This window comes from Phascolarctos cinereus, unplaced genomic scaffold (genome assembly GCF_003287225.1).
Source record: "Phascolarctos cinereus isolate Bilbo 61053 unplaced genomic scaffold, phaCin_HiC Scaffold_2;HRSCAF=192, whole genome shotgun sequence".
In the NCBI taxonomy this organism is placed as follows: domain Eukaryota; kingdom Metazoa; phylum Chordata; class Mammalia; order Diprotodontia; family Phascolarctidae; genus Phascolarctos; species Phascolarctos cinereus.
In genome coordinates, this window is record NW_027555625.1 from 258,755,455 (window position 1) to 258,768,219 (window position 12,765).

General features: G+C 41.1%; 1 long non-coding RNA gene across 1 annotated transcript; it reads right to left on the bottom strand.

The window, feature by feature from the left end:
* Positions 1–3,517: 3,517 nt before the first annotated feature.
* On the bottom strand, positions 3,518–12,446 carry LOC110205351 (uncharacterized). Its single transcript, XR_013484716.1, has 2 exons — positions 7,169–12,446; positions 3,518–6,283 (listed from the first exon to the last, which is right to left on the bottom strand). It is a non-coding gene; the product is annotated as an uncharacterized LOC110205351 (long non-coding RNA).
* Positions 12,447–12,765: the final 319 nt, after the last annotated feature.

Sequence of the window (12,765 nt, forward strand, 5' to 3'; positions counted from 1 at the left end):
ACTGGGCTAACCTTATTTGTGCTTCAGCCAGAACATCTTCATAAAGTTTGTTAACTCTGATCTTTTTGCTCTCATGGGCAAATATAAAATATAAATTCCCCTTCTCCTTTTCCTTACACTATCCACTCTCCCCCCCACCAAAAGTTTATACTCTAAGAGTTTTCCAAACTCTGAGATGTGCCCCCCTCTCCCAGTGGTGAAGCATGAGGCTGAGTGTGTGGGTGTGGGTGTGAAAGAGAGATAGAGAGAGAGAAAGAGAGAGAGAGAGAGAGAGAGAGAGAGAGAGAGAGAGAGAGAGAGAGAGAGAGAGAGAGAGAGAGAGAGAGAGAAGCAGCAATGGCTGAAATCACATTTTTTCAAGTACAACTCCATAAATAAATCTACTTTTTTTTCGGATAAAAACAAAGTGCAAATCAAAATTAATAAAGTGAGACCAGATGTAATTATTTTTTCCAGCTCAGACCAAAGAGGGGCCCAGGATCCATCTTGGGCTTTAGTGACACCACTTTTTTCCAAATCATACAAACAGGCCATAAAACAAATCATGTCCCTTTCAGGGGAAGGTAGGAAGGAAAGGGGAGAATATCTTACAGTGCTGAGCAGCAACAGGGCCTTCCATAGCCAATCCTAGTGGTCACAGAATAGTGACATAGCCCCCACCATTAAGTGCCAGCTGGGTAAAGAACAGCAGCCTCCCAGCCCACAAGGGGGAAAGCACAGCTTGCCCAAAGCCTGGTCCCCTTCCCCAGCTCTCTCATTCTGCTCCCAGCAGCATCTGGTCAGTGTGGGGGAAGGCTCAAACTTCCCCCAAGTTAGAGGGACCCAGGCTGGACCTGCCCCAGACTTTCAGACCACAGCTCAGAACGGTGGAACAGAGCCAAGAAGTGGCCATGCTGTGCAAAGCATGTAGCTGACAGTGAATGTTGTAGAGTAATTACTGAATACAGGACTCATAAAAATGTTTGATTTGACTTGGTGCGTGCTGAATCTTAATTCAGGAACGGTTTGACATCATTTGGTGTAGGCTTGTGTTATACATAAATTGTGTCATCACACCACTTGAATGTGAAGTGTGTAAAGGTAAACAATCTGTATGGAAGTGTCATAACAGCTATTCTATTTCTCAATGTCATTCACTTTTGTTTACTATATAATAAGCTTTTCCAAAAAAACCCTCAATTTTTAAAAAACTGAAATAATTCTAGAACAATTATAATAATTTGCTAGTTTCACAAATTAAATTCAAGTTTAAATGCCAATTTTATTGTGTCATTTTTTTTAAAGGCAAATATTCTCAACTGGGGGGTGGGAAGGGAGAGAATTTGGAACTCAAAGTTTTAAAAACCAATGTTAAAAATTGTTTTTACATGTAACTTGGGGAAAATAATATGCTAAATAAAAGCTTAAAATTAAAAAAAAGGCAAATAACATCTCTTCAGTATAAATACATCTATAAATGTTTGAAGAGGAAATCCACAGGAACCACTGAAATTGTAAAAACAATAAGAAAAAAGAGAAATGAAGGAATAGAGCTACCGAAAAGCACAAAGTAAAAAAGCTCCAATCCAGAAAATGTAATCCACTTGATTTATCATTGGATTTCACAAGTACTGTTATTTATGAAAAGGAAAGGCTACTGTTTTCTTTGCATAAATGCTTTAGCTATAGCTAGTACAAAACCTATTAAATTAAAATAGCATCTTGAAGACTTATGTGCAGAATACATTGGCAAGACAGGTAAATTTGTCCAGAAAAAAACATAGATGGAGGCAGCCAGGTGGTGCAGTGGATAGAGCACAAGTCCTGAAGTCAGGAGGACCTGAGTTCAAATCCGGCCTCACACTTACTAGCTGTGTGACCCTGGGCAAGTCATTTAACCCCAATTGCCTTAAAAAAATGCATTTAATCAGCAACAACCTACTTTCTCAAAAACCATATAGGTGACATAAAAAAAATGCTTGCGTCATATAAGGCTACTTACAGAAAACCTCATTCAAAAAGAGAAACCGGTGCCTATAGCTGCTGATACAATCAAAACAATGTTTCTCAAATCACATGCAAAGCTGCTTTGAATGGTCCACTTACAAATAATACAGAGGAAAAGATAATTCTCTGTGTATTTGAAGACCTTTGCAATTAGTTCATTGAAAAGCTAAAATTTTCTTGTTACTACTGGTGAATAAAACAAGAGATCCAGTTAAAGATGCTCATTTCATAACATGTATCTGATACGTTCTTGAGACTGTTATTGTGAATATCTGTTACTATGTAAACCTGTTGATGGCAATACCACACCAAGAGAATTTTTAAAAATACTGTTGTCCACATCCAGATGAAGAACTGATGAACTCTAAATGCAGATTGAAGGACACTATTTTCACTTACTTTAGTGTTTTTTTTTTCCTTTTGGTCTGCTTCTTCTTTTACAACTGTGACTAATATAGAAATATGCTTTACATAATTACACATATATAACCTATATCAAATTGCCTACCATTTTAGGAAGAGGGGAGGGGAGAGGAGGGAGGGAGAAAAGTTTGGAACTCAAAATTTTGTAAAATGCTAAAAATTGTCTTTACATATAATTGGAAAAAATGAAATACTATAAAATAAATTTGTATATAGTTTGAAAAAATATAATTGATCGATTTTCAAAAAATGAAAACAATATTACTTCGGAAAACTGTATTGGACTCTGTACTGACAGAATTCAGTTGGAGTCAGGACAAATGGCAGATCTACAAGCAGTAGTTTAAAATGTGATCTCTCATTCAATATAGATACACCATATACTTCACAGAGAATCATTAAATCAAGAAACATGAGTGAGAAACTACATACAGTTTTTCAAATTGTTGCAAAAGTAATCAACTTTATCCAAAATCATTAAAATTGCAGTCTTCCGATTGCAAATTGGTAGGGATGGGGGACAGAACATAGAACATTTCTATATGATTGTGAAATACACTCTTCTTGTGCCAAAATATTTCAAATGGTATTTGAACTAAAAACAGAAACTCTAAGGCATAATTAGGAAGATAAATCAAATTCATTTTATACCAAAAAAATTCCTTCTGCAATTTGTGTATTTGCTGGATTTTTTTTTTAAATCAAGTCTTCTAAATAAATTAGTGCATGGTCCTCAACTTCATACTCTGATCCAGAATTATGAAAATAACTGCCTTGTTAAATGAAATAGAAGAAAGTAAAAACCTACTTATTAATCATTTGATCACTCTTCTGCAGTTATTCTTATTTTCTTTGAAAGACTTGTATATTTCTAAATATGAACTGCTAAGAAACTTATTGACCATGAGTAGATATGAAAAACATTTGGTGTTATTCTATACGAATGAGAATAGTAAATAGATTTGTTTTCTGATAGTACGTGAAACAAGTATTTGAACCTGAGCATATTGATTTATTGAGCAATGATGCCAAATGCCCAACAGAGCTTATGTTTTGGCCCTGGGCAAATGTGGTAAGTGAAAAGATGAAATGACTCAGGAAACAAAGGTTTGAACTTCTGAGCATATCAATTTATTAAGCAATGCATGCCAACTACCTAACAAATTGGGACCAGTAGCCTTCCTTAGTTTTAGCATATGAAGAAAAAAATTTAATTAACAAAGTGATATAAATTTTAATACCATTTGTAATATATTATTTGCATAAGACAGGGTTTTCTGTTCTACTTGCTAAAAAAACAAAATATTGATCTTAATAGTAATGGTTGAAAAAGAATTACATACAGCAAAATAATTATTGAGACCAGCTTTTGGGGAAACTTTGTGGCAAGAAGCAAGCCCTGCATCTGTTCAGCCCTATGGTAGTCAACTGAGGTTTCGTCTCTTAGACATGGAGGAACTTTCAGAGAAATATCTCAGCTACCCCTCCATCTCCCCTTTTATTTTCCTGCTACTCCATGCTTAGACAAACAGCTGAAAATGTAGCCACAGGTTATCTGGACTCAAACATCTGTGAGCTTGCTCCCCGTGGGGCCTCTGCAGCAACGGTACCCCTCCCCTGCCTGTGTTTATACTGTAAAGAGAGTGGGAAGCTGGACAGTCCCAGCTTCAAGTTTCCATCCTGTTTTTGCCAGCTGTGGTGGAGGTGTTAGGGGAGGTAGCATTCCAGCTGTTATCTGGGCCAGCCTGAGGAAGATGGGGGTTGGGAGGAAGGTGGAAGAGGGGCAGGGGATGGAAGAAAGGGAAGGCAAAGACAGCATCCGTTCTTAGGGGGAGTTCAAAGCATCCTACAGACCTCTTCCTTCCATTGTTTATCTTCCCAGTTTATGTTCACCTTCACTACAGGATCCTGCTCCTGCCAACCACAAAGTTGTTTCAAAATGCCCAGACCTAGGTACTCTGGGTACTGTTCCTCAGGAAAGTGCTGGGGGTGTGGGTGGGTGGGAAGCAAGCATCTATTAAGTATGTACCACAGGCCAGGCACTGGGTTAACAAATATTATCTCATTTGATCCTCAGAACAATCCGGGTAGTTAGGTGCTATTATTATTCCCATTTTATCGCTGAGAAAACTGAGGAAAACACAGGTTAAGTGACTTGCCCAGGATCCTAGAGCTAGTAAATGTCTGAGGCTGAATCTGAACTCAGGGCTTTCTGACTCCAGGCCCAGCATTCTTTTCACTGTACCACCTAGCTATCACTGACCCCACAATTAGTCCTTATGCTCCCTCCCCCTGGGGAATCAGCCCTTGATGGTTACTTTCTCACCAGCGAATCATTTCATTAAGGTTTTTTTTTTCCCCCTTGGGAGAGATGCCAAGTGCAATAGGGCAGGAAGGACAGGGACAACACTAATAATACGAAATACTGGTACTAAGAGTTGACATTTATATCATGCTTTAAGGTTGGCAACGAATGCACTTTGTACATATTTGAGCCTCACAACAACCCTGTCAGGAAGATGCCGTTAACCTCATTTTAAAATAAGAAGTTAAAAATACAGTATCAGACCAAACACTTGACACTTTCTAGCTGTGTGACCCTAGGCAAGTCACTTAACCCCAAATTGCCTAAAAATAAAATAAAATAAGAAGTTAACTTACCCAGGGTCACACAATTAGTATCTGAGATGGAATTCAAATTCAAGTCTTCCAAAAATACTGAACTTGGAGTTTTAAAATCAGAGTCATGGAATCTGAGTTTGAATCTTGGTTCTGCTACTTACTATTTGTGTGTCCTTGGCAGGTCACCTAACCTCTCTGGGCCTCAGTTTCCTCATCTGTAAAATGAAAGGGTTGAACCAGATGACTTCTAAAGTCCTTTCCAGCTCTAAATCTATACTACTATGCTCCAAGTCCATGCTGAGTTGCTCTGAAGTCTTCCCTGCACCCCTAAAATCCCACTGAAGAAGAGTTCCTGGGGAATGCTTCTACCCCTGCCATGTTCCCTAATGTTAGAAGTCCCCTGTCCCATGTTTTCTCAGCTCCAGTCTCAATTTCTCTGCCCAAGGGGCAGAAAACTCAGCAGCCTCACAGAATCACAAGGTCAAACTGGGAGGGGCCTGGGGAGGAATCTTAGAACCCAGAATGTCAGAGCTGGAAGGGGCCTTAGGACATAGAATATCAGAGCTGGGAGGGACCTTAGAACACAGAGTTGTAAACGGCTTTAGAATACAGAATTTCATATCTGGTTTTTTTTTTTTTGAGACAATGGGGTTAAGTGACTTGCCCAGGGTCACACAGCTAGTAAGTGTTATGTGTCTGAAGCTGGATTTGAACTCAGGTCCTCCTGAATCCAGGGCCAGTGCTCTATCCACTGTGCCACCTAGCTGCCTCGCAGAGTTTCATATCTGAAAGGGTCCTTAGACATCATGTTGTTCAAACCTCTCACTTGACAATTAGGATTCCGACAGGTGAAAATGAGGAAGTTATTCCAGAAGGAGACTGAGAATTGAAAGCAAAGACTTAGAGGTAGGAAAATGAAGGGGGGAGGCGCAGGGGTGGGTGTGTGTGTGTGTGTGTGTGTGTGTGTGTGTGTGTGTGTTCTGGGAATGGTAAACAGTTCAGTTTGGCTGTAGTGTAGGGTGTGTGAAAGGGAGCAGTGGGAAAATAAGACTGGAGAGGTCATGTCAGGTTAAAGAGGGCCCAGCATGCCAGACTGAGAAGCTCACGCATTTGCTTGGAGTCTGGGGCACAGCTTGCTTTCATCTTCATTTCCTTCAACCTCCTCATCCAGACTTACACTTCTGGGAATCTCCCAAAGCTCCCACATACTCATTTCTTCTCACACAACAGTTTTTCCTCTCCAAAAGGTAGGCTGCATGAAGAAGTAAAGGAAGGACATCAGGAGAGCGTCTTGTTATTGATACAAAAAAAAAAAGGTTTCTTAAGTTAGGATAGCTCACCAAAAAATGTCTGCTTCTAAAAACTGTCTGCTTTCTGTCCTGTTTCCCTCCCTGAACTGCTCAAAGAAAGCTGAAGGATCTGAGCCATCTCCATCTTGAGCCCCTGACCCTAAGAGGGGGGGTCCTCTTTCTCAATTACATATCAATGGATGGAGTAAAGGGCCCCTGCTTCATGGGCCTCATGGATTCCCATCTGGGCTGGCTGTTGGGTTGAAGGTCTTGGTCATTTTGGGGAAAAGGTATAAGCCATTGCCTCTACCTTTGTTTATTTCAAACTCTGAACCCTGAAAAGGGAGAAAACCTCTATACAAAGCATAGGTGCCTACCTACCTAAGTGGTTAGAGAATGGTATGAATAATGACAAAGTATGATTTTATGTGGATTGGTCAGTTTTGCTCTGTCTCCCAGCTATCTCATATCTCAACCCTGACCACCAACTGATCTGTAACCTCAAACATAGACTGACCTAACAACCCTGTCCCCCAATTGAGCCTTTAACCTCAACCACATAAAGAAATGGAAACTAAAGGGGTCCTCGTAAACAGGAGAATGGTTAAAAAAAATTATGGTACATGAATGTAGTGGAATACTATGGAAATGATGAAAGGGATGGTTTCTGGGAAACCTGGGAAGACTCTAATTATGAACTAATACAGAGTGAAGTGAGCAGAATCAGGAAGACAATTTATACCATAACAACAACATCGTAAAGACAAACAACTTTGAAAGACTAAAGAACTCTTAACAATGTGACAAATCATGATTCTGGAGAACTGATGATGAGACATTCTACTCACCTGACAAAGAGCTGATGGATTCAGTGTGTGGAATGACACAACTTTTGGACACGACCAACGAAGGCATTGGTTTTTCTTAACCATTTGACATGTTTATCACAAGGTTGTTCTTTTTCTCTCTCAATAGTTGAAAGAAGTATAAGGGAGAGAAAAAAATATTTTTGTTCATTGAAAATAAAATTTAATTAAAAAGCCCCTCAACCACAGTTTGAGTCCTGAGCCCATCTGTTTATCTTACAATGCTTATCACTAATCCCAAGAAGTATTAGGAGTGTGGATGGTTCAGTAATAGACCCACCTCATTCCACCCCTCTAATACTAGAGAGACAGTTTAATACTGCTTTCTTCACTCCTGCCAATATACCCAGCTAAGATTTATAGAACATTTCAATGTTTACAAAAGTTTTACAAATATCATCGCATTTGAGCTTTGTGTCAACCCTGTGAAATATTGCAAGTACCATTGTTTCTGCTTTACAGGTGAAGAAACTGAGGTTCAGAGAGTTGACTTGCCCATGGCCATAAACCTGATAAGAATTAGAGGAAGGGGTTTAGACTCAGGCATTCCTGAATCCAGGCCTAGCATTCTATCCACAGCTGCCTTTCTGAATCACACCATATATTCCTTCAACACAGGAGCTGTCTGTAGGCACTGCACCACCCCTATAGACCTTACTGGGTGAAATGTTGGCAGGAAGGAACCTCCTTGGGGATGAAGACCTTATTTAGAAAACTTTCTTTGTTTCTAAACAGGAAGAATTGGGCTCAACTGGGACATTTCCCTTACCTCACAAACAGCACTATCTCTAGATTATTCTGGCAGAAACAAGAATATTAAATCTCCCTTTCTCTGCCTCTTCCCCATTCCCAGTGCTAATGGCATGGGCTGCTTGGGATAGTAGACACACCTTTTTTATGCTTTTCTGTGCCCTTCAATTTTGTGCACTTGAGGAAAGTGCTTTATTTGCCTCATTCTTGTTACAATTCTGCCTCAAAGCCCAGAGTTTGAACTCTAGCTCCTTAGAATTGAACACAGTAGTCTTCACTTGGCAAGGAGCTTTCTTTCTGCCTAGTGACCATGGTATCCCTAAAAGACTTTTAGAGCAGCTAGGTGTTACAGCCAATAGAGAACTGGGCATGGAGTCAGGAAGACTCATCTTCCTGAATTCAAATCTGGCCTTATATGTTTACTAACTGTGTGATCTTGTGCAAGTCACTTAACCCTGTTTGCCTCAGTTTCCTCATCTGTAAGATTAGCTGGAGAAGGAAATGGCAAACCACTTCAGTATCTTTGCCAAGAAAACCCCAAATGGGGTCACAAAGAATTGGACATGACTGGAACGATTGATGTGTTTTCCTTTGTTTTAGATATCACAGGGCAATGTCTTGACTTGCATGTGAATTGGATTAAGTAAGTCAAGATGATTGGCAATGGCCCAGGATGCAGTGGATGACCTTGGCATCTGATCAAGCTTTAAGCCCACCACAGTGCCTGCTTTAGCTGACTTCATGGCATTTGGAACAAATTGTTTTCATTCATCTATTCCACCAGTGATAGTCTTCACATGCTTGGAGTAGACATCTCCCTAACTCACCTATGGGTTTGAGGTCTGTTGGTTACCCGTAACCTAGTTTAGCCTGTCTGGGTGTGTTTGTTTTGCATGCTGCAGCTTCCTGGAGTCACAGGTGAGAGCTGGGTTCAGCATCCTTGAAAAGGGCTGGGCAAGCCCTCATACCACAGGTGCTAGTTTTCCCTGAACACTGCATACAGCAACAAAGAAGAGAAGGCCTGGGCACACATATGACCGAGAATGTAGAGCAGAGTGTGGTAAAGGCCGTAAGAGAAGTCCAAACAAAGGGCTGTAGGAACATAGAAGAGGGAGAGAACACCAAGATACTATATATGAAAAGAATCCTAGACAAATTGACTTACTTCTGACAATAATGCATTGTAAAGAACTTTGCAAATCTTGAAGTGCTATAAAGCATTAGTTATCATCCTGACCCTCGTTGTTATTGCTACTATCACTAGCATTATTATTACTGTCTTGTGGCTTTGAATAATTCATCGAACCTTTTTATGTCTCAGTTTGTTCATCTACAAAATGAGGGGATTGGATTGGATATCTTCAGAGGCAGGCAGCTTAGTGCACAGGGTGCAGGACATGGAGTCTGGAAGACCTGAGTTCAAATACCACCCCAGACACTAGCAGTTTTAGCCCTGGGCAAATCACGTCACCTCTGTGGCCTCAGTTTCCTCATCTGTAAAATGGGAATAATAACAGCACCTACATCACAGGGTTGTTATGAAGATCTAATGAAATGCTTTGTGAGCCATAGGAACTACATAAATTCTATTGTTACATAAAATTTCTTCCAGTATTAGATCCTATGATCCCAAGATCCCTTCCCATTAGGGCAGACTTCACAAAAGAAGTTATGTTTGTTCCCTCTCTTCAGCAGAAGCTAGGCTCATCCTTGCCTTGGTTTTTTGTACAAAGCAGTTGTCTTTTGGGTGGGAATTATTTGCCCTCTTTTTTGTTCATCCAAAGACTACTCATCCTTGGGAGCTTAGCTGAAATCTTACCCATTACATGAAGGCTTCTCTGACCCACAGTCATGTGATCAGAGGACCACAGATTTAAAGTTAGAAGTCCCCTTGTTATACAACTAATGCCCAAAGATATACAGTGACTTGCCTAAAGACAGAAAGATAGTAAGGAAAGGTAGTCACTGAAGACAAAGTCTGCTGCCTATATGATTTTGCCATCTCAGATAGTCTGGGGCTCAATAAATCATCATGAGATAAGCCTTAGTTTTCCCATCTGCAAAATCAGGGAAGGAGAACTAGACTACCCAGACTAAATACTGAATATTTCCTCTCTCTAAAGTGATTCATTCTGATCAACTCTCAGTCATCTGAGAATGGACAATCATTCATTCATTCGTTCATTCATTTATTCAATAAATATTTAAGAAGTGCCTACTAAAATACAAAGCACTACATTTATTTACTTTGGGGAGATAAAAGAGCTAGAAGGCACAGTCCTTGACCTTAAAAAATTATTCTCTAGTCAAAGAGAGAAGGCATGGACACACACATGATGGAGAGCACAAAGCAGAAAAAGGTAAAAGTCATAAGAGAAATACAAACAGTTGTGGGAACGCATGATATAGGTATGAAAAGAGATGCAGGTTTAGAGTAAGACAGCTTGCCTCTGCTGCTTGCTTTTGGAGACAACGTATTATAAAGAGATTTGCAGACTAAACTAGATTTTCTAGATCTAGATTCTTGGAGCCCATCATCCTCACCAACACTGGGCCCGTACTCAGGAAGCTGCTCCCCACCCTTAGACTCCACAGTCACAGGGCTCCCAGATTTCAGCAATCCCTAGCTCCCAGACTCTGTACTAGTAATTCAATGGTGAGTTCTGCCCCCAGCAAGTAAGGATTTCAGGGCAAGCTCAGAGGGAACAAAGAAGCCATGGGGAGTAGGGAGGGAAGAAAAGGAGGGGAACAAACCGCCTGCTTGTCCAACTGAAACGACATTCCTCTCACCCTAGAAGCACCCCCTGTTCAGGAAAGGACTGAAGAGAAAAAAAAAAGCCAGGACAAAAGACGGACGTGATGCTTAGCATGTGTGTACTTATCTCAACTCTGCACTCAGCCTACAGAAGGACACCGCCTGCCTCTCTCTCCCTGGCAAAACCGGAAACTCTCATCTCCGCTGAGCTCTTTCCTGTCTTGACTTAACCTTCAAGCTGTGGTTTGCTCTGCTAGAGGGGCTTAGGGGAAAGAAATGGTGGGGTGGTGGGGGGGAGAGAACAGAACTAGGCTCCTTGGTCCTGGCCCTCCTAGCCCCCACACACCCAGACAAATTCTCTGCTGAGTACAACTAGAGTTCGGCAGAGGCCATGGGACTCAGGCTGAGGACTCTGCTCTCTTGAGAGACGGTGCAATGAACATATACCACCTGGTCCTCATGAGTGACCTACCTGTTCCACCATTTATAGATTTGTGAGAGCTTTATCAAGTTGTCCAACTGAACAAATCCCACGTGGGCTTCTGAGATCGGGCATAGGGGAAACAGCAAGGAAGGGGAGGATTATTTTAGGAGACCGGGTAGGCCACAGGAATCTAGGATTCCTGAGTCTTAAGAGCATCCAGTAAAGAGGAATAGGGGTATAGCCTGAGGTAGAAAGGGGTGCAAAATTTCCATATTCTCCCAGTCCCTGAAAGACACTGTTGACCTTGGGTCCCTAGTGGGCCACCCAGAGTTAAAGAAGACAGAGGGATTGGAAAGGGAGAATTTCTACACTACCAGGTCCTTGGCCAGTCCTGCTCCAAGGGTGTGTCTCCCCTAGAAGAAACTCTAGGGACCCTTTTCAGGTGCTGGGGAGTGAGGAGTCACGCGCCTGAGCCCTGGTTCGGCTGTCACAGGACTGGATCCTAAAAGCTCTGAGAAGTAGCCATCCTGTCTTGGAAATATGGGTGGTTCCATTTGCAAAGAAACTTGAGAGGAAACCCAGCCCAGTGTCTGCTACTAAACACCAGTATACAGGGTTATAGGTGTGTGTGACCTTAGACAAGTGACCTAACTTCCTTGGGCCTCAATTTCCTTATTTGTAAAATGAGAGAGTTGGACGAGATAGCCTGAGGTCCCTTCTAGCCCTTGCTCCATGATCTTATGGTCCTTTCATCTTCTCCTTAACATTGTGAAGTCCCCTGGGGTCAGCACATCTCTCAGGATCCTATCTCTGGCAGGGCCATTGAGTTTCTCTGCCATTCCCCTACAGGTTAGAGACCTTACCAAGCACCTCGAACTTCTCTTTATAACTTGTTAAGTAGCTGTCATTTAGGGCATCTAAATGCCCCTTTGAGGAGAGTTATTTCTCTAAGTTTACAGTTTTGATATGTGATATAGTCTCATCTTTTATCTGTCCAAAAACTAGTATACTGTTGTATAAGAGAAAGGAGTACAGAAAGAACTGGGCTTTTAAAAAATTGTTTTGTTCTGTTTTGTATTCCCATGAGTCAAATTTTTTTTTTTTTTAGTGGGGAAACTTACAGAGTAAACTATGACATTTGGGATGAATCCCTAGGATCGATCCTTTCTCTGCTCAGAGCATGAGTTTGCAAAAAACCCTATAACCATAACTGTGAATGACTAAACTATTCTGAATAATATGAACATTCAAATTAATTACGAAGGACTTATGAAGGAAAATTCTATCCACCTCCAGAGGAAGAACTGACATAAGGAAGTATGTATTATATGGTTCCACATATATCTCTTTATATAAGTTGGCCTTCTCTAATGCAGGCCTGGGAAGGAGGGAGGAAGAAAACTTGGAACTCAAAATTTCAAAATAAATAAATATAAGATTAAAAAAAAGCCTCCATAACCTAACCAGTTGGTTGGGGAGAGGCAAGTTGAAATATGGCAAACCCACAAACTTTCAGAGAAGTGGCTGGGAAGACAGAGGATTTTAAACAACACTGAAATGCATCTGTTTCCTGGAGCAACTGTGAAAAAGAAGGGGAAGGGGAGGAGGGGAGAGGCAGAATCCAGCTCCAAGGTGGTCACTGGGATTCTT